The following is a 19,543-nucleotide window of genomic DNA, read 5'->3' on the forward strand; positions in this document are numbered from 1 at the left end:
CATTTTCATTTCCATCCACAATATCTGCTGCTCATCTTACTTGAAGGTTAACTTTCTAATACAAGCTCGAGTATCTGCCCATGCCCTTAGATTAATGCAACTTGAAGATTGCCTTTCAGCCATTAGACTTCAGCCTTAAGACTATTCCTCAAGCTATTAATTTTTATTTTCTTTAGAATCCTGCCTGGGCCTAATAGATTCTGTATTGAAATACCTTTAGAAAATTTTAGCAGTATTCTCTAATTTTCTGGAGAAGCTAATGTCAACCAAAATACAAAAGATTCACAACATGACAATAAGAATGGGTGAAAGTACAGAGAAACTCTCATAAGAAATTCTTGGCATTTATTTAATCTCTTGGAGCTGAGGATTTCAATGCATCTTACCAATTATGGCTCTGAGGCCCATAAATATTGTATTTCTATATAAGTAGGAGACCAAGAAGAAAGTTCTTTAGACCAATTCTGTCTCTCACATAATCAGCAATATAGAATCAAAACAAACCTAAGTAGACTGGTACTAAATCCAGTCAAGCTATTAGACAAGTCAAAACCAGCATCTAGAAGTAAAGATTTCATTCTAAGAACCAACTATACTACAAATATATTTTTGAGAAATATCTATGTTCTGTCATTCCTGATAAGTTTTATGGGCAACCTTCCAGACAAAAGGCAATAAATTTATATGAAATTATGGCTTTACTGTGTATCTTAAAAGCAAGTATATAATAATTAGCCCACTGTTGTGAAATACATTACTCTTCTCTCAAACAGTGCTATGCTTTGAAGTTTAGCTTTTGGAAACAAATAGCCCAGCTGTTTTGATTGCAAATTTACAAATAGTTGCAGTATTTCATCCTGGTGATGCATACAGGGTAAACCTCACTTGGCAAGAGCAGACAGCTAATAAAATTTTTGAATTCGTGTCCTGTCTGGTACTTCAGAGGGCAGTTATTTCACACAGTGTATGTGGACACAACAGTTGTACTGTTTGTGGCTGGGAAAATCTTTCCTGACCACTGGGAGCCTAAAATGCAAGATTTAATTGTCTTATCATAGCATGCAGTATACTGACAGTCATTATTTTAATATACAGCTAGTGCATTTAACTGTATAACCCTGGCTCCCTCAACAGGTGATGGAATGCACTTACTACATACTATAGGCCCAGTTTCTGCTACAAAATACTGATGGTGAGGGACTCAGTCCAAGCTGTGAGAAAGCAGGCTCAGCCCTGACAGTCCTACATAAAATCTGGAGGAAACAGCCTGCCCAATGTAGCCATGTTAACTGGCCACTAATTTCCATATGTAGTAGCCAAGTCCTGCACCTTCCTCCCTCACTGAGGAAGAAACATCACAGAGGAGACACACATGGCCAGTGTACGTTTGGAGTCTGCCTAGACTGCTGTGAATTGCATAGGTAGAGAACAATTCTTCCTGGACCTGGAAACAAGATGGGAAGGGCTTGCTTTTTGTCCTGCAGCAAAAAGCAACTACACTGCAAGGGCTAGCATAATTTTTTTTTTTTTTTTAAAGTATAAAGGGGAAAAAAAAGCAGAAACTCAAACCGTCTCAGCAAAAGTTCATCTACTTGAAGATGTTCCTGCTTATTGCAGGGGAGTTGGACTAGATGACCTTTAAAGGTCCTGTCCAACCCAAACCATTCTATGAAAAGCAGCACAGCAACAAAACAAATGGAGAGAGAAGGAACACAATCTGGTTTGACACCTGTTGCAGTTAAATCCCAGGATATGGCCTGGTAAAGAACTCATACAGCAAAAAGCCAACACCCCCAAGGTCTGGTTCAATATAGGACTACAAATTATATATCTCAAACAATTACACTTTTGCTTCCACCTCATATTGTGCATTTAAAGTAGACATTTTTGAGCTTAAAAAAATAGTATGTTCATTTAAAAATAATTTCAAGCACTGTCTGTACCTAAATTTATGCTTTGGAACTTTGAAGCTCTAAATTTTCTACTTAGAAAAAAACTACTAATTTTTTTTTTTTTTTTTGGTGGAACTTTAAGGTAAGCATTAGGTTTTCAGAACTTTTTTACTAGAGGTAAATGATTCCTTAGTTATTTTGTATAGAATACAAGAAGGATTACTAATATATGCAAGAGGAGTAGTTTCTGAAAACACTGAAAAGCGTTTGCTCTGCACAGGCACGCAGCATTTTTCTGGCAGGATGAAGCTATTTGCTTATTCATATAAACATGTATTAAAATGCATTCAGCTACTGATCATGTAATACAGCACACATGAAAAGTAAAAATGCTAAACTGATCTTTTTCCCCCTTCAAGAATACATAACTAACATCACCATCCCTGCCCAGCCCTCATCTCTTAAACTCTGCAAGAACAGAGAGGACTGATACTCATGTCACATCAGTAAATGGAGGGCACCAAAAGCTACTGAATAAATTCCAAAGAAGAGTGCAGGAATAGCCACCCATGAACTCCCTTTGTTTTAAAGTTGAGAACTGTCAGCTTGTGCTCTTCCACTGATAGCATCAGTATCACAGAGAAACCTGAGATTAAATTCTCAATTGCTAGGGGCTCACAAAGTTTACTCTTCACTAGGAAATTAATCATACTGTGATTTAACACCATGAGCACAGAACCAGTTTTCCCTGTGACACTAACTTGGTGCTACTTCTAACATACTAAGAAAGCCACATTGTAAAGCAACAAGGATGGCACTCTGGGATTCAGATTTTAAAATCTACTTCCGTATTCCCTCACAGGCTTCTGTAACACACTTTGAATCAGGGCCTTAAAGACCATAAAACAGAGCACCATCACAGTTGACCATGCTAATCAACTAAGTCCCTAGCAGAACATTAGTGAGTGAGAGGCACTGAGCAGTAAGAACTTTGATATGTTGGAGGCAGATAAAATTCATGCAGAATTCAAACAGAAATGTTAACACTGTGATGCTGCTTCAGCTGTTTGGACTTTGGTGCCTGCATGCCACTTCAGGTGTCATAGGACTAGACTATGACTTCCTGGACCACAATTCTCCCTTCAAGGAGAGGGGAAGAGGGGAAGGAGGGAAAAAAGAAAAAAGAAAAAAAGTACTTCCCCACCTTAGAGAAGTTTTGATCATAAACTTAAAGATGTGATAAATGATAAGATAGAATGATAAAGGAAAGCAACTGATGAATCTCACAAAATTGCAGAGGAGCCTCACCTCAGAGCTGGTCTTCCTGAAGTAGCACCAAGAACCCCAGAGGTGCTTCACAGCCCAGTGAGGCTTCCGCTGTCACTGACAACACAGCAAGAAAATACAGGAAACATTGCACAAACAGGGACCCACCTTCAGCTTCTCTAGCAAAAACTTTTCAGTAATTGTTCTACTCAATACTTACCAAATCATAGCAAAATGGGAAGAAACAAATAGCATATAAAAACCTCACATGTATTTTCAACTGAAAGTCATGTATGTTAATTCCTAGGCTGCTCTTTAAATATAGAGCCATAGTTATTTACGGATGAAAAAAGTTGGGGAGATGAACTAATTGAGAAAAGTTATTCTCATTTAAAATGCCTGGCACTAACTCTGAATCAGACCACAGTTACGTTTGCCTGTGTATTAAATAATTATAGCAAACTTGTATTAAAGGAGATACAATAATTTTCTGTGAACACTTATACCACACATGACAGTGTCTGCTGGACAAATGCAGTAAAATGGACAAGTTTATGCAACAGACTCTGCTACCCTGGAGTTCAGCCCAGGGAATATAATGAAGCAGACAACAGGACAACCCAATGACACTGGCCCAGAGAAAAATCTTTGTTATCCTTCAACATTCTGTGCTGTTGCTCCTAAGCATCCACCAGAGCAAGTTAGGGGCATTTTGCCTCTTTTGGCACCACAGAGGCAGAAAAGCTTTGGCCACTACTGAATGACCCAACGTAGCAGTCATCCTGCCACCCTCCACAGCTCTGTTTTAGCAGTACCTTATTTAGTACTTCCAAGTCTCATGACCCATATCCAATAAGGAGTTTCTAATACATTGATCAGATAAAAGCATGCTTTTCAAGCGATGGTTATGCAAGGGATCAATACTACAATGCAAGCCCCAAAACACTAAACAAATGCTAAGTTATAAATAAAACACATTCTTGCTCTTAAATCTGTAACACATACCAGCCACCAGCTTGAAACTGAACTGTGTCTGTTACAGCTGCAAACAAAGACTTTTGTTAAGAGTTATCAAACTCACCTTTATTAAAACTGGAAAAACTTTACCAGAATAGTCATTAACATTTCCAGAAGGTAGGAAACTGAGAAAAATGTGTCCAAAGACAGACAGATGAGAGCAAGGAAGCTACATCTGTATTAGCTTCTAGATTAGAAACACAAAGAGCTGGTCAGATTGTTGGAAATTTTTCAGAAATATTTTTACATCAACACTGCAGTAACTCCTCCAACCCAATCACTATCTGCTAAATAATTTATCAATCTCCAGCCAAAGACTCACCAGCACTTTCAACAAAATTTAAGCAAACTAATGAGTACACACTCACTAACTAAACCCAAAGTCCAAGACCACATAGCAAATAGGTGCCAGAGTCTGGATTAGAACTCATCTTTCTGACTTTTGGTCTGGCACTCAGTTGGTGAAAAATGCCACTTGCCAATAGAAAGCAAAGCCTCCAGTATTGTAAGTGTAGGTTATGTTGTTAGTTTTTTTTTAAATACATATATAAAACCTTCCAAAAATAAAATTAATTTTGTTTTAAAGTCTTGTTTGAATGAGAAATATAAAAATGCAAAATTAATACAAATTCTCCAATGAAACAAGAATATCTGCAAGGAATTAAGATTATACTGGCCTCAGGTCAGAGATTTACTCCACTTGACACTGTAAGAACAAGCAGCAGAAATGAGACAAACTGCTGCAAAGACCAATAAGGGGTTTAAAGAGGCAGTATCTTGTGACCATTCATTTCTAATCTTCATAGCTCCAAAACACTGGTCCTTCATAAAACTGTTATGCTCTTGTGTTGTCTTTCTCACTCTCAATAAACTGATTTCAAACATGATGTTGACAATTGACAGTTCATGACCTGCTGAGTTATAACATTTGAAAAACACAAGACAGAAAGCTTTCAGATGGTATCAAGCATCTGCACTGGTTGAGAGTTGTCAAAGGCATCCACTGCAAACTTCACTGCAAGATTGAGATGGGAAAGATACCAAGATGACAATCAGAATTTTGTGATTTTTAAGATCTTAGAAATGAACAGTCTTTCAGAATAAGAAAAACTGGCCCATGCTTTTGTTATTCACATGCTATTTAAGAGACACATTAGGTACTTTAGAAGGTGTTTTTTTAAAGTGACATAAACCCTGCTGCAAAGTACTTAATCTAATTTAAGACAATGTTTGCAGCAATAAGATCACACGGTTTTGAACAAGTATATACTAAATAGCTTATAAATATAGGTTGGTTTAACAGACCTATCATACGTATTGTGATACTGAATATATGATCTTTCAGGAAAAATTGAAGGATAGATAGCATGAGAAACAGGGAATGCTTCAGAAGAAAACTTCTGTCTTCAATCAAAGATGAAGAAGTTTTTGAAAAAATATTCCATTAACGCTGTTGGGTTTTTTTAATCCACATTACCCTTCTTTAACATCTGGTAATAAAGAAACACTCTTCTATTAAGCACAACACAGACAGGTGTAACCAAGAATAATGAACTTCAGAGAATACTCAGAGAGAAGCAGTGTTAGGCAGCATCCAAAGGCTAGAAAAATAATCTGCCAAGTACAGGCAGGCCAAAACACTGTGCACCCTCACCCAAGAGCAGAACACTTCTGACTCCTATGGGACTAAGACAATCAATGAGCTTGGATCAGTTCAGGCAGCTGTACACTTTTAAAGCATTTTACCACTAACTTGTGCGCTGCTGCAGATGGCAGAGCAAGCACACATTTATAGGGCAGAACTAATTTCTCCTACTTTCAACAAGAGCATACCCCATTTCAAAAGTCCCAAGAAACACCCATGCTATAGTGCAATACATAATTGTAACTTGCATCAAACTTTCACCCATATAAGAAGCCAAACCATTTGTTTTCCATTAAATTACTAAGCCTCCCATTGTTTTTGTAAAAAAAAAAAAAGTAAAACATGAGCCATAAAAATTAAAAACACGCACACATTTTTTTCCCCTCTCTGCTTTTAGAGGAAATGGCTTACTGAAAGAAAAGATTGCTTTACTCTTTCCAGGCCAATAGTTTTCCTCTTCGGATTAGAGAGAAGGATTACAGCAGCTCACGCTGAGCTAGCACTGCTGCAGCTGGACTTTGATACTAGTTGCCAGGCTGCCTAGTTTAAAGCTAACTCAGGTATAGCTGTACAAACTGCAGTCTGCAATGCAGCAGCAAATTAACTATTTAACTCAAACCAAAATCCTTTTTCCCTACTTACTGAAAAACAGCAGCTGACAAACTATGGATTTGGTATTCTTTCCCACGCAATAAGATTTGCTGCAAGTATCTAAAAATAAACTTCATGCTGACAGCCCAAGGAACCAATCAATGAAAGTTCAAGAGGTGCATTTTACAGTCCAGATGTTCTCAAACTGTGCTCCAACAACAACTTAAAGATGGTTGGTCACATTATGCTGACTTTTCTCCCCACTTTACTGTACCAGTTTATGGCCAAAAGATGAAAAGTACATTTACAATTCTTAAAATATTTCTCCTTAAACTTTCTCTCCTTTTACTACAGTTAGCAGAAAAATATCACAGCAAATGAATGGGATGAGAGGTTATCCCAGAGACAACTTGGTGTAAAGCATGAATCAAACCTGAACCTCTGCAGCAGGATGACCTTAATAAGCAATAAAAGCATGAAAATTACAGGATCTAGATGTACATGCATATATACTCTAGATAACGACAAAAATTCCACAAGGCAAACATGCTTTTCCTAACCTGACCCACACACTTTTTCAGTGGATATGGTGTTGAAACTTGTGCAAAAGATCTTACTTGCTTATTTAAGGAAAAACCTGATAGGATTTTCTAGGCAAATGGATTGCAACAGTAAACTGTTGTTAGATCTTAACTTATTAAATACTCATGCCTGAAAGGTTTCCTCCAACACTTCAGTTATAAAATATTATAAAAAAGCAAAACTATACCTTGGGGAAAAGATAAGAACTAGTTTAAACATGCATTTATCCATGCACTACAACAAACAAAACTATCAAAACAGACAAAAATCTAAGCTTGGATACAACACTGTCATATGCCTTGTATAGGGGATACACATACTTTAGCTATAGACATACCCATATCTTCATCCATCTTTTCATTTGGATGTTAAATTAACAACTACCAACTGGAATGCCATTGACACCAAACGCCATGATAGGCGAGAAAGGGAGCAGCTAGATCCAGTGTGTAGATCCAGTAGCCGTTGCTACACAGAACCCTCCTTGCTCAAATCACAAGAATCCTTATAGTTCAGTCCTTTGGGGGTGAAAGGAAGATAACGCTTAGCCTGATATGAGGAAAGTCATGAGAAATTAAGTACCATGTAGCTTCATTGCCCATAGCAGAGAATTGAAAAACAGGTCACATACAGCACCTTTATATATAATTTTTTATTTTGATCTTGGCTTGCAAGTATTTTCTTCCTCCTTGCCTTGCAAAGGCACATACCTCTCATAGGAGCACAAATCTGCAAGCATCCCCAGAGCAGCATCTCAGGCTGTTTTGCTGCATTTCCCAGAAAGCAGCCTTAGTTTTTCCAAGTCAAAAGAATCACTGATCCATCATCTTTGCTACATGTTATAAAGCAGAGGACTAAAGCAAAGTTCAAACGTTCAGTGTTTTTCCTTGGAAAAGTGCTCTGCCACTTCAAGTCTTCTCCATCTTTCCTTCCCTAAATAGGAGAACTTTCACCCTTGGTTTCACATCTCTGCTCCAGCCACAGGGCTGCCTGATGGTAGCAGAACATGCATTACATTCTGCTTTTTTCAGTCCTAAATAATCCAGACAAACTTCCTGCTCTTATTAAAACACTGGTATACATTTGGATTTTTCCTTGAACACCAACAATTCAAACTCATGCCCATCATTTCACTTCATTTTCAAGTAACCATTTTTAATGTAAACCACAGCATTCTATCTGTGTACTCAATTTCTGGAGAGAACAAGAGTTTGTTTTCACCTAGACATTCATGTCTTCGCAGCACGGTTTAACAGCTTCATGCACAGACCACTACACCAGCATTTCAGACAATATTCTGCTAGCAGAGTCCCTTTCAGACATGTGACCAAATAGCCCAAGTCATAACTATTGCTGTGGCTAAATACGGGGTTAAGTGAGAAGTGGGGAAGTGATTTCCTTAGCTCACCATCAGTTTTGTTGTCTGAAGGGTTACAGAGATCATGGACACTGCCTTCTTTGTCCCTATTTTTCACATGTCTTTTGGCAGCTATATACAGCAAGACAGATTCCTTTATGTATGATAAATGCTACAATCACTGCTATCTCCTTAGGGAAGGCAAATAGTGCTGATCACAGCTCAAATGGGTATATAGCTCATACTGAAAATACAACTTCTCTACTGCAAGGCAGACTGATCTTCTGCAGACTAAAGAGTCACAGATACAGAACATATGTTTTGATTAACTGAGTATGCTGCACTTGATAAAATAAAACCATTACTTTGAGTGGGTTTGATGACTTTCGTCATCCTTTAAGGCAGTAATTTTATCACCTTATTGCTTTTCTTTTAAACTCCAGCTTGGGAAAAAGAAAATCAGATGTTTGTCTTAAGCAGGATAAAATCTAGAGTAAAAAGGTCTGTTCATCATCACCTGTTCCCCAGCCCTCCTAAAACAAGAGTACTGAAGCAACTGGGGATTTTATCAAGCCGATAGTTACCTCCAAGCATGAGCTTACATAAGAGAGTGCCCAGAAGAACCTGCAAACTTACCTTAGATCATAGCCTGACATACTTGCAAAAATTATCAGCTATTGACACTGCAGTCAATAATTTCCTATTCTACCTTGGGATCTTAAAGCATTAAAAAGTCTAAGTAATCATTCATAACGTAGAAATACTTTCTCTTCTATAGGTAAGTAAAATAAGGTTCAGTGTGTGACAGAGAAAGACATGCCATTTCTCTTGTAACTCATACATCTGCGTCTTAATGATGCATTTGTTCTCCTTCACTATTTATTTTCCTCCTTTTCTGCCCTCAAGCAGTTTGGGAAGCTTCTAAATTGTTTTATTCTTCAGGGCATTTTTTTGCCTTTTTTTTAAATACAGTCTATGTTTAAACAGTCTGTAGGGTCCTAAGTGTTGCTACAGACAAACACCCATACAAAATTAGATTCAATAAACCAAAAAATCTCTTAGACACTTTCAGAACTGCTGGTAGCGTACAGCAAGTAGAAGCATGACAGGCAATCTTGCTGTTGTAAAAAGCTTTTACTGAACTCTGTTCTACTTAGTTCTTACATCAGCTGGATAACAGATGATTTAAAATACAAATATTCTATGTCATATACTTCAAACCTAGACTCTGAATGCAAACAGTGCCATTATCTGCTTAACAAAGACCAATTATTCAATGAATAATCAAGCTACTGTGCAAGTTCTGAATGCCTATAATATGTTATTTGATAATATGGTGTCTTCTGACCTAGACAGAGCTGCCTACAGCATATAATTAAAGGTTTCAGATACATTATGTTCCTCTCCTGCCAAATGCTGTTCATGCAGTATTCTTTATATACCCACTGAAACTAATAGAAAAACAGTCTATTTCAGACTGAAGTGCTTTGTTAAACCATTTAAACAAAACCAGTATACAGGCCCAAGATCAGATGTCTTTCTAGGGAAGGAAAGTACTACCACCACCTGCTTTTCCTCCAATACCAAATTCTCCATTTTATAATTTAACATTTTGAACACTGGCCTTGCCTTTTTCTATCTTCATTCTATGATAAAACACTGCATTGCCTTATGATAGCATCATAATCATAAGTATTCCATTACAATAGACATTACCTGGAGAGAAAGCTCCTGACCCACACAGCCAACAAGAAGTGAGTATATTTTAAAGTGATTTTCAAAGCCTGTGAAATACACAGGCACTAGGGCATGAAGTCCTCCCTCTCGACAAAATGAACTGTGCAAGCCTGTATATCCCTGTCAATTTGTCCCATATACCTTAATCTTTATTTGAAGGCATGAAGCAAAAGAAAGCTCACTTTACATGTTGACTCAGTCCATGAAAGCTCTCCACCAAAGCAGTCTGCGAAAGTGCTAGTTAACAGTGTTTTCAGATGAGGATGTGGATCATTTCTCACTAGACGATTTAATTATTTCACTTACCCCAGCAAATATCAATCAGATACTAGCTGATTCCAGTCACCTAGGCACTCTGGGAACTGGCCACATTTCCAAATGTGTCAAACAAATAACTAATTAGTCTTTGCTAGTTCACTGTATCCATTGCTCTCATATTCAGGCATTGGCAGGCTACCAGCTACTTTGACCTCAGTCCCTTCCCCCCGAAAAGGGAAATCATCTTTGAAAGTAGTTCTTCAAAAGCAACAAGCCTATCTTATCTTCAGACTGAAACAGTGCATTCAGATTAGGTGCAACATCCAGCCACTAAAGGGAAAAGGACCACGTTTCTTTCCATAGCTCCCAAATTTCAGAAAAGTACAAGGGAGTTGCTGACAAGCATTTTTAATCAAAAGAGAATGTAATTAAAAAAAACAAAACACACCCCTACAACTGGACACTATGTAGCTCAATATTCAAAGGGTTCTAAGAGTCCCAGGGCTCCTACTCCTCCGGCTGTTGAGGGAATCCTTTGCCTGGCACTCCAGGCCTTCCCAGCATTTTAAAGAATACCTTCATTTACACATCAAAACTCCTCTACTTTCTGGCAGGATATGAAGCCTGGGTACCAGCCTAAAAGCAGCACTTCAGGATAATTGTTATAGTCTCTGGCTTAGCTAGAACCAGTACCTGCACAACAATTACTTCTTTTTCTACAGCCGAATAATAGATGCAAGAAGATGGTCAGTATCTTTAAACTAAAGATCTTTAGTATCTTCAACTAAATCTGAACTTTTTCTAATGAGAGTCACATCGGTGACCTGATCCTGACTTCTAAGACTATAGAGAAACAGCCTTATCAGTTATTTCTCTCTCAAAAGAAGCAGACTACTAAAGGAATTCTTCCTCATTTTCACATTAGAAAACAATAGCAGGGAGCCAAGTTTGGTGAAGGTATCCATGAATCTGAACATGTCACAGTTACACCCATCACTTCAAACTCCTGGATATTTAAATAACATATTCCAGAAGACTTCAATACAAGTCATACAACACCATGCATTTAAAAAACCCAACCGCTATACACAACTGTCTGAAGTTCTCTGATTTAGGGGCTAAAACCAAACCTTGGGGTTTTTCTGTGCCTTCCCCCCCAACCCCCCCTCCTTTTGAACTGGAAAAAATTCCACAGAGCATAAGTCTTCCAACAAAGTACTGCAAGATGCAGCTCAGCCGTGATTTAACAGGCCCTACCATTCAGTTTCAGCCAGCAGAACTGGCTGTCCTCAGTGATACTACTACTACAGATATTCCACTATAGATCACCAAGAGAGATAGGCCACAGCTGTGATGAAACTGTAATAGAACCCATCAAATATTTCCTTCTCCCAAAAACTACTCAGTATTCCCCACTGCCAGCCTAGTTTCACAGCTGTGTACTGAGGGTTGGATTTCCATTTTAAAAATACTTGGTAGATACACTAATGCACAGAGTATCTGTTCAAAACCAGTTCATTCAGAGTAAGTATCAAACTCAGGTTGTCTTGGAAAACTTAAAATTAACTTCTTTCTCATTGCCTGTTTCAGTACAGGACAAAAGCTTTCTAGAAAGCTATCTACAGTCTTTTAAATTGACTCCTGCAGGAAAAAAGGCAAAAAATCCCAATGCTGTGTTAAAAACTTGGCTGTGCTTCTGTTCAAAAAAAACAACAAAATTTTAAAGAATGCAGTGAACAAACTCTAGTCACTCTTCTCCCCAAAGCCAAGCATTTTCATGTCACAGTGGTGTCACTGCAGCACTATCCTACCTAATAAATATGCGTGTAGCAATCAAAAGTGAGGATCCCTGAGCTAAACAGCAAGGAAGACTGTTTCAGATAAATTACTTGCTTCTGATTCTACCACTTACTTTCTGGTTTTATAATCACCTCTTCCAGTTTAAAAAAATACAGGCCTTTCTATGGGGCTACATGAAAAAAACCCAACCATTGACTGATGAAGCAGACAACATATGAAAGTTAGCTGTCACATGTATAAAATAAATTGAAATTAAAAGTTACTTTAGGAAGTACTCTTATCTTCAGGTAAGATCTCAGAATATTACAGTATAAATATAGCCCAATTGTTTTTTCAGTGGCACTCCTTTAGCTAACTAGAAGAAAGTTAGGTTATTATGATTTCAGTGTTAGCAATGTGAAATCTGATGACAACAAAAATGTATACATGCTCATGCTGCCAAAGGCAGCAAGACCTCTTTTTGCCAGTGTTAATTCCTGATACGTAGATAAACAGAAGTATCTGGATATACCCAAAACACACAAGACCTAAATTAACAAAGATTCTTCAAAGTGTCAACCTTAATCACTTTAAAAAAGAAACTACTACTGAACAATGAATTTAGTGTCTACTATGCATTTAAAAAGACTATGTTACAAGCTTGTGCTAGGATGCAAAAATGTCAACAGTATTTTTAATGACATATATACAGTATTACCTATGTAATTAAGGTTTTCCTAAGCATCTATCACCATTCACAATGTTCTCATTAAAATGTATTTAGATTGCAAATCCTCTGGGACAGGACTTATCTTTTATCCATACTTGAACAGTCTACAGCACAATGAGGGTCCCAGTCTTTTTTGCTTTAAATACTAGCACAGCACAAGTATTGTTTATAATGTAGGAGAAGATTGAAAATATTCAGAAAGCACCCTTTGTGTTCGCTCTCCGTGCTTAATTCCCATTTACAGTTCAGAATAAACACTTCAGCTGTCATTCTATTAACAGTTTTACCTACATAAGAAATTCAAGACGGGGCCAAAATTGCCTGCATAATGATTTCACAGTAAGTGGCAACCAGATGGACAGCACACTGCCATATGTTCCCCTTTGCAGAAAGGTGGAAAAGTGAGCAAATATGAATCAGAAAAAAAGGAAGAAGAGTGGGGAGACAAATATCTCTGCAGTATGCCCATTAATTCATGCACACACCCTTTCCTACCAGGAGCATACACAAACTTCTATGTTCCTTGCACCTTAGTATCTGAATTGCAGGGAAGCAATGGCAATAATTAGGGGGCAGTGAGGCAACAGCTGTTTTCTCCAGCACAGTCCTTGCTAGGCAGGTACATATCTATGCTACATCCAACAGTGTTGCATTCCTAAGATAAGCCATTATACAAGCATGGGGAAAAGAACCAGCTTCACCATGGCCCTAATAATGTGAAGGGAAGGGAACAAAGACTTCACAGGGTCAGCCTCTCTGGAAGCCGACACTTTTCCCCAACACAGCACCAAGAAACGAGAGGCTCAGAAGCTGTGCCCCTTCTGCAGCGTCCTCTGAATTTCTTTTTGCCCAGAGATAATATGTGTCAAAAACTTTTAAGGAAACCTTGATGCTACCTAAGTCTTGCATTGCTCTTTCAGTTGGAGCAGACAATCTGGCCATATTATAATGTCTCCAAGGAGTACTTGCCCTTTTGAGCTAGTCCTAAAAATAACACCTTTCAAAGTTAAACATATCTATTTAATTACACTACTGCTCTCTCCTCAGAAAGTCCTTCTTCTGAAGACCAAACAGGGGGAAAAAAAACAAAGGAAAAAAAAAAGAGAGCATTCAGATTTCTGAAGGTGGCAGCTGGTAACAGAAGAAAAACAGTAAATATGGGCAAGAAAAATCTTTGAGGTTGCTTTTTTTTTTTAGATACTTGTGCAAGTTAACACGTGAACCTTGACCCATATCTCACTTTCCTTTAAAAAGTTGTTTTCAAAGCTGTCTAATTTTATCATTCCCGATAAGAATGTAATTATTTACTAGATGTGGGTTGTAAAATCCAGGCAGCTATTATATACAGAGAAAAATTATGGACTGCTTGCTAGCTGAGACACACCACATGCCTCATGTTTACATCCTGGATGTTTGTTAACTTTAATTATTACAGACAAGAGCTCTTTAGTTGACTTTAAGAGGAGCTTTCTTCAAATTTGTACCATCAGCTAAATTGACTGGTAGTCCAAATGGCATACTTTTCTATAAGAAATTGATAGACTTGAACAAACATATCCAAGACAAAATACTAAAATAATTCAACAGCAAAAGTCTCACAAACCTCAATAAAATTTGTATTTTGCTATTTTTATACATGAATTTTCATTTTCTATTAGTGGAAAAAGCTGGTAGGCACACTTAAATATCAAACACATAACACTTTCCACTACAAAGACTTTTGCAACTTTTTTTGAGAAGCTCTGACACTTGCCTCATTGGCAGGCAGCCTTTGAAGTTCCCTGGAATAACAGAGATGCTCTTTGTCTCATGGCAATCCATTCAAGTTGAACTGAACTGTTTTCCTATGCCTGCTTGCTTCTTCTAATCAAGTATTTGGTGGCCTCTCAAAAAAAAAAAAATCAAACAGACATAAACTCCATGTACACAATGGCTGGGCAGCTTGCACCTCTGACAGAACAGTAGCAGAGAGTGTGCTATGGAGCACTTAGAGGTTGCTGAAGCAAAAAAGCAGAATGGCAGGACAGACAGCAGAAAGGAGGATGAAATAGGTCAGATTTTACCGATTGTTTCCCTAGACAAAGCACAAGCCCCGAAGGTCCTTCCTCGTTCACCAAATAACAACCTTACCAAGTAAGGCAATTACCTGAATTAGAAATGACTACTGAAGGCTCAAATCCCACTTAGGGATTTATGAAGGTCAACAAGGGAAGTTTATACCTCCATATAATATCGTTTTACAAAAAAAAAAGCTAAAAACCACAATGCTAAGAGGCTCCATGTTAGAAACTAATTTGCAAGAAGGTTATTTGGGTTGAAAGTGAAGCTTTTGAAAATTAGGAAGCATCATATTTAAAACAGCATATGACAAGCTCCATTTGCATTAATCCTCTTTTTAACTGTTAAGATCACATACTATTTTTCCTGCAAATCATTGCCTCATTCATTGAACAGGGTGGTTCACAACATAGAACTGCATCTGCGCAACCTTAAATCGGACATTTTCCGACTTACAGGTCTGACTTTGCAACCAAAGTATTTGAACATACATTTTTAAATGTAGCTTCATTTGTATGTAATGCTATAGGTGCACATGGTGCTTTACATGATGCAAGGAAAGATACAGTAATTGCCACAAAAAACCTTACAGTTGAAGTAGATCAAAGCAGTACTGAACCCTAGACAAGATATGAAAGTGAGACAGAGGGAGAACCTCTTCAAGCTGAAAATATTATGATTGTGAATAAAGCAAGAAATAAGCCAATATTGCATTTTATAATGTTTAATGACAAAAGTATCATTAGAAAACCTCCACTGCTACTTGACCTTACAAGAAGGCCCCTCTTTCATTATACTCATGCAAAACCAGTGATTTCAACAGGATTACATGGATGTAACAGAGCTCATTGTGACCTTATAACTAAATTAAGAATTAAACCCTAATACATCACTCTTGTCAAGCCAAATCCTAAGCCCAAATAGGTAGACTGAAATATGACAGACTGAAGTAAACCTTCTGCCATCTTTCACCCAGCCTCTGCCCCCAGTGCACCATCCAAGAACCTGGCAGAAAAAAAGCTTTCAATTCACCTGGGGCAGGAGCCTCTAGAGCCAAAGAATGCACAACAGCCAAGTTCTACCCCACAGTGGTAACAAATCCACTTTTATTATTTTTCTCTTGAAGATGGAATTTCATCAAGTATGCTCACATCCACCTACACTACAAAAATACTCCTAAAAGCATTGACAGAGTTTGGAATTTTTTTCCAGTAAAAAAACCAAACAACCCACCCATTTTCCAACACCACAGACTCCAGACTTACCACTTATTATTCAGCCTAATGAGAGCATGGCAAATGAGTTTCAACAGCACACAGTATCAGGCTTAGAACCAGCAAGGAGAGAAAAGGAAGAATCAAATCACGGTTTTCCTCTCACATACCAACTAGCAATGAAGATTCTGCAAATAGCACTTAGTTGACACTTCTGATAACACACAAGGCAGAAGGGACTGCAGTTCACTCTCCTATGTCAATATTGGTTCGGCAGTGTTCATAAGGATAAAGTATTTTGTCTGTTAAGTAATCCCACTGCCCAGGAAGCAGATGAGTTGAGCACCACTACACCAACATAACACCCCATTTGTTGCTCTTACAGAATATGCAGACAGTTTTGTACTACATAACACAGTTCAATTAATTGTTGTTCTATTGCCAGGTAATGTAACTAATTTAAATGAATACTGATGATACATTATAGGTAAATTTTAGTCATATCAGGATCTCGTAGGGCAATGCCGTTTCTCTTCTCCTCCTAATTTGGATGTAATCCCATGTAATAACATTGAAACCATGCTCTTGATCACGCTTGAGGTTTTGCTAGTTCTGTCCCTCTGTGCTAAAAGTAACCTGTGATGCAATATTACTGCAGAGTCAGAAACTGCAGTGTATAGACCATCAGAGACGAGACAGCAAGCTGCCAGGTAGCCAGGTTTCAGGGAGTCACCACTGAACCCAAGTTGGAGTAATAGCACAACAGTACCCGCCACTGGGAGAGGGGAAGTATAATGAGCTATACACATCTTTTACAGCCTTCAGAATTGTAATCACACATACAGCTAACTAACCTTCGGGTTAGTTAGATAGGGAAAAAGGCTACACTGTTTTGCACTGTTCTGCATTTATGCTGTCAGTCACAACCTGAAAATACTTCAGCTGAGTAGCAGGCTTGCACTAGTACACGCACTGCAAGCATACATAGCTCACATCTTAATTTTCTTACTGACCTTTTCATAAACTGGTTGGAGTTAAGATCTTCATCTTGCCTACTACTCCAGTTCTGAAGCTAGAATAGCTGACATCTACTCTTGCTACGTGTTCTCTCTTCCCAGTGTTGTCTTTAGCATAGTTACTACCTGCTAACCACATCTAACCTTTTATACAACTTGCACTTTTTTTCACCCTTCAGGCAAAAACCCCACCTTGCACCGAACAGAGGGAAGTCAGTTTTGCAATCCAATGGGCAGGATCAGGACAGAGCTGCAAAAAACTCCACTTTTTTCAAAAACATACAGGAATGCGTATGCATTGCTTCAGGAACATGGGCTCTTTACCCATACAGTCACTTCACTAACCATAAGCATACTCTTCACAGTGTTTAGGAACCACAACACATTTGAAGCAGTACACACTTGCTTCTTATTCCGCACCCTCTGTAAATGAGAAGTATTCCTTCCCTTCTCTGCACAGAGTATACAGCCTCACAATACAGATATTGTTCGCATGACGAAGTAACAGCTTTTCCCATACAAGATAATTGCTGCATAATGTTAATCACAATATCTAGTTGCAAAGCACTTATGTGCTACTATCATATGGTCTAATTTATAATCCCCCCCTAATATGACCGCGCTATTAATAACCCTTTTAGAAGTGTCCTGCAGGAACTTGAAGCATCTTCACAGGAACTACCTGAAAACCGTTGAGTATCAATATTGTCTCACTCAATCCACGTTCGGGTAATAATGTTTTACAGCACATTAAAAATATACAGCTTACTTACCCTTCTTTCTTTGTGCAAATTCCAGTAGTAAGTCTTGCGGAAAAATTAGTAGGATTCCTGACAGTTGCATGACAAAACAGCAATTTCTGACTGTGTGCCTGTAACATGACAGGTGCCCTGTGTTCAGACAAATGAGCCTTCTCTACTGATTGCATTCACAGCTGTAAATATCCCTACCTCATTACTCATTTTACTCCTTTTACATATACAATCTCTTGCAGCTGTTACAATAGTGTCAGGTGCATGCTCTGTTTACCATAGAGCTTATATATGTGGGTTTGAGAGCAAACCCACATATATAAGAACCAAGAAATTCTGCAGGAGACATGTTTAGCAGATCCTTTTCCCAACTTCAGCATGCTAACAAACTTAGAAACCATGCATTTTCATGCGCTATTTTCCTTAAGTTACTGTGACATGCTATCCTGTTATAGCACAGCAATCCCCACAATTTACGAATTGCACTTCTTCAGAGATAGCAAAAAAAGGCCTATTAAGTTTATTGCATTTTTATGGAAGGCAAACTGAAAATACCCTGGTTAAGAGCAGTCTAAATGGATTCCAACTTCAAAAAAAAGAAACGACCGCTCCTTTTCTTGTCATGGCAAGCAACGATGCTACTCTAGGACAGAGGGTTTCCAAATAGAGCTGCAGCATCTCATAGATTTATAGCACTCTCCGCGAAGAAATTGTTCAAGGGGCCGTATCACAGAGGTATTACACGTTAGGTGGGTTTTCATGCAAAGAAGGAATAAAAGCGACTTTTACGCTAAAGCATTACCGGGGTTATTTGTATTCGGGAACCGCACGCCAGAAGTTGGCAACCCGCGCCCGTCCTGAGGCGCAGGATCCGTTGGGCTCTGGCTGGGGTGGGGGGACGCCGCCGAGAAGCGCTGAGGGCGGGCTGCGGGGCGGGAGGCGACCGCCGGCTGCCAGAGCCCCCCCCCCCCCCCGGCCGGTGTAACCCCCCCCTCCCCTGAAGGAACAACGCCGCACACGGCGCACGCCAAGGCGGCCGCGGCCCCGCACCACAGCCGGACACGGCCCGAAGACCACCTCCCTCCCCAGCCCGCCCCGCTCCGCCCGCAGCCTGACTGACCCCACGGGAGGGTGCTCCGGCCCCGCCGCAGGCCGGCCCGCGGCTGGGCGTCCTAAGGACGCCCCCCGCCACCACCGCCGCCACCACCACCCCCGGCCCCGCCGCCGGGAAGTTGGCGGGAGGCGGCGCCCGCCGCCAAACTTTCACCGCGGCGGAGGGGCTCCCCGCGCCCCGTCCGCCAGCGCGGCCCCCGCCAGCGCTACGCGGAGACCCCGCCGGGCCGCCCTGCCCGCCCCCGTGGGCGGCCCGCCGCGGCGGCAGGGCGTACGGCGGTACCGGGAGGCGGGAAAGGGAGGAGGGGGATGGGGGGGGGGGGGGGGGGGGGTGTCCCCAGCGCCGCTCACGGCCGCGCCGGGGCACGGCACATACCTGCTGCCCGCGACGCCGGCACCCGCGCGGCACCCGCTCCGCCAACGGTCCGGCGCGCGCCTCGCGCGGAACCGGCAGCGGCGAGGGGAGAGGAGGGAGGAGGAGGAGGAGGAGGAGGAGGAGGAGGAGGGGGGGGTTGGGGGTTTGCCTGCGCGCGAGC

At 39.9% G+C, this 19,543-nt stretch overlaps 1 protein-coding gene across 4 annotated transcripts in view; it reads right to left on the bottom strand.

The window, feature by feature from the left end:
* Positions 1–19,489, bottom strand: part of TMEM266 (transmembrane protein 266) — a 90,956-nt gene extending 71,467 nt beyond the window's left edge. For 2 of the 4 annotated variants that reach the window (XM_049811475.1, XM_049811471.1), the window contains exons 1-2: positions 19,384–19,483; positions 17,916–18,013 (exon numbers count right to left, since the gene is read on the bottom strand). The gene's annotated coding sequence lies outside the window, so the exon portion shown is untranslated. Of the gene's footprint in view, positions 1–17,915; positions 18,014–19,383 lie in introns of all 4 variants that reach the window. The other 2 variants (XM_049811473.1, XM_049811474.1) reach the window with 2 other exon arrangements.
* Between the last annotated feature and the right edge of the window lie 54 nt (positions 19,490–19,543).

Source organism: Accipiter gentilis, chromosome 10, assembly GCF_929443795.1.
Source record: "Accipiter gentilis chromosome 10, bAccGen1.1, whole genome shotgun sequence".
NCBI lineage: Eukaryota > Metazoa > Chordata > Aves > Accipitriformes > Accipitridae > Astur > Astur gentilis.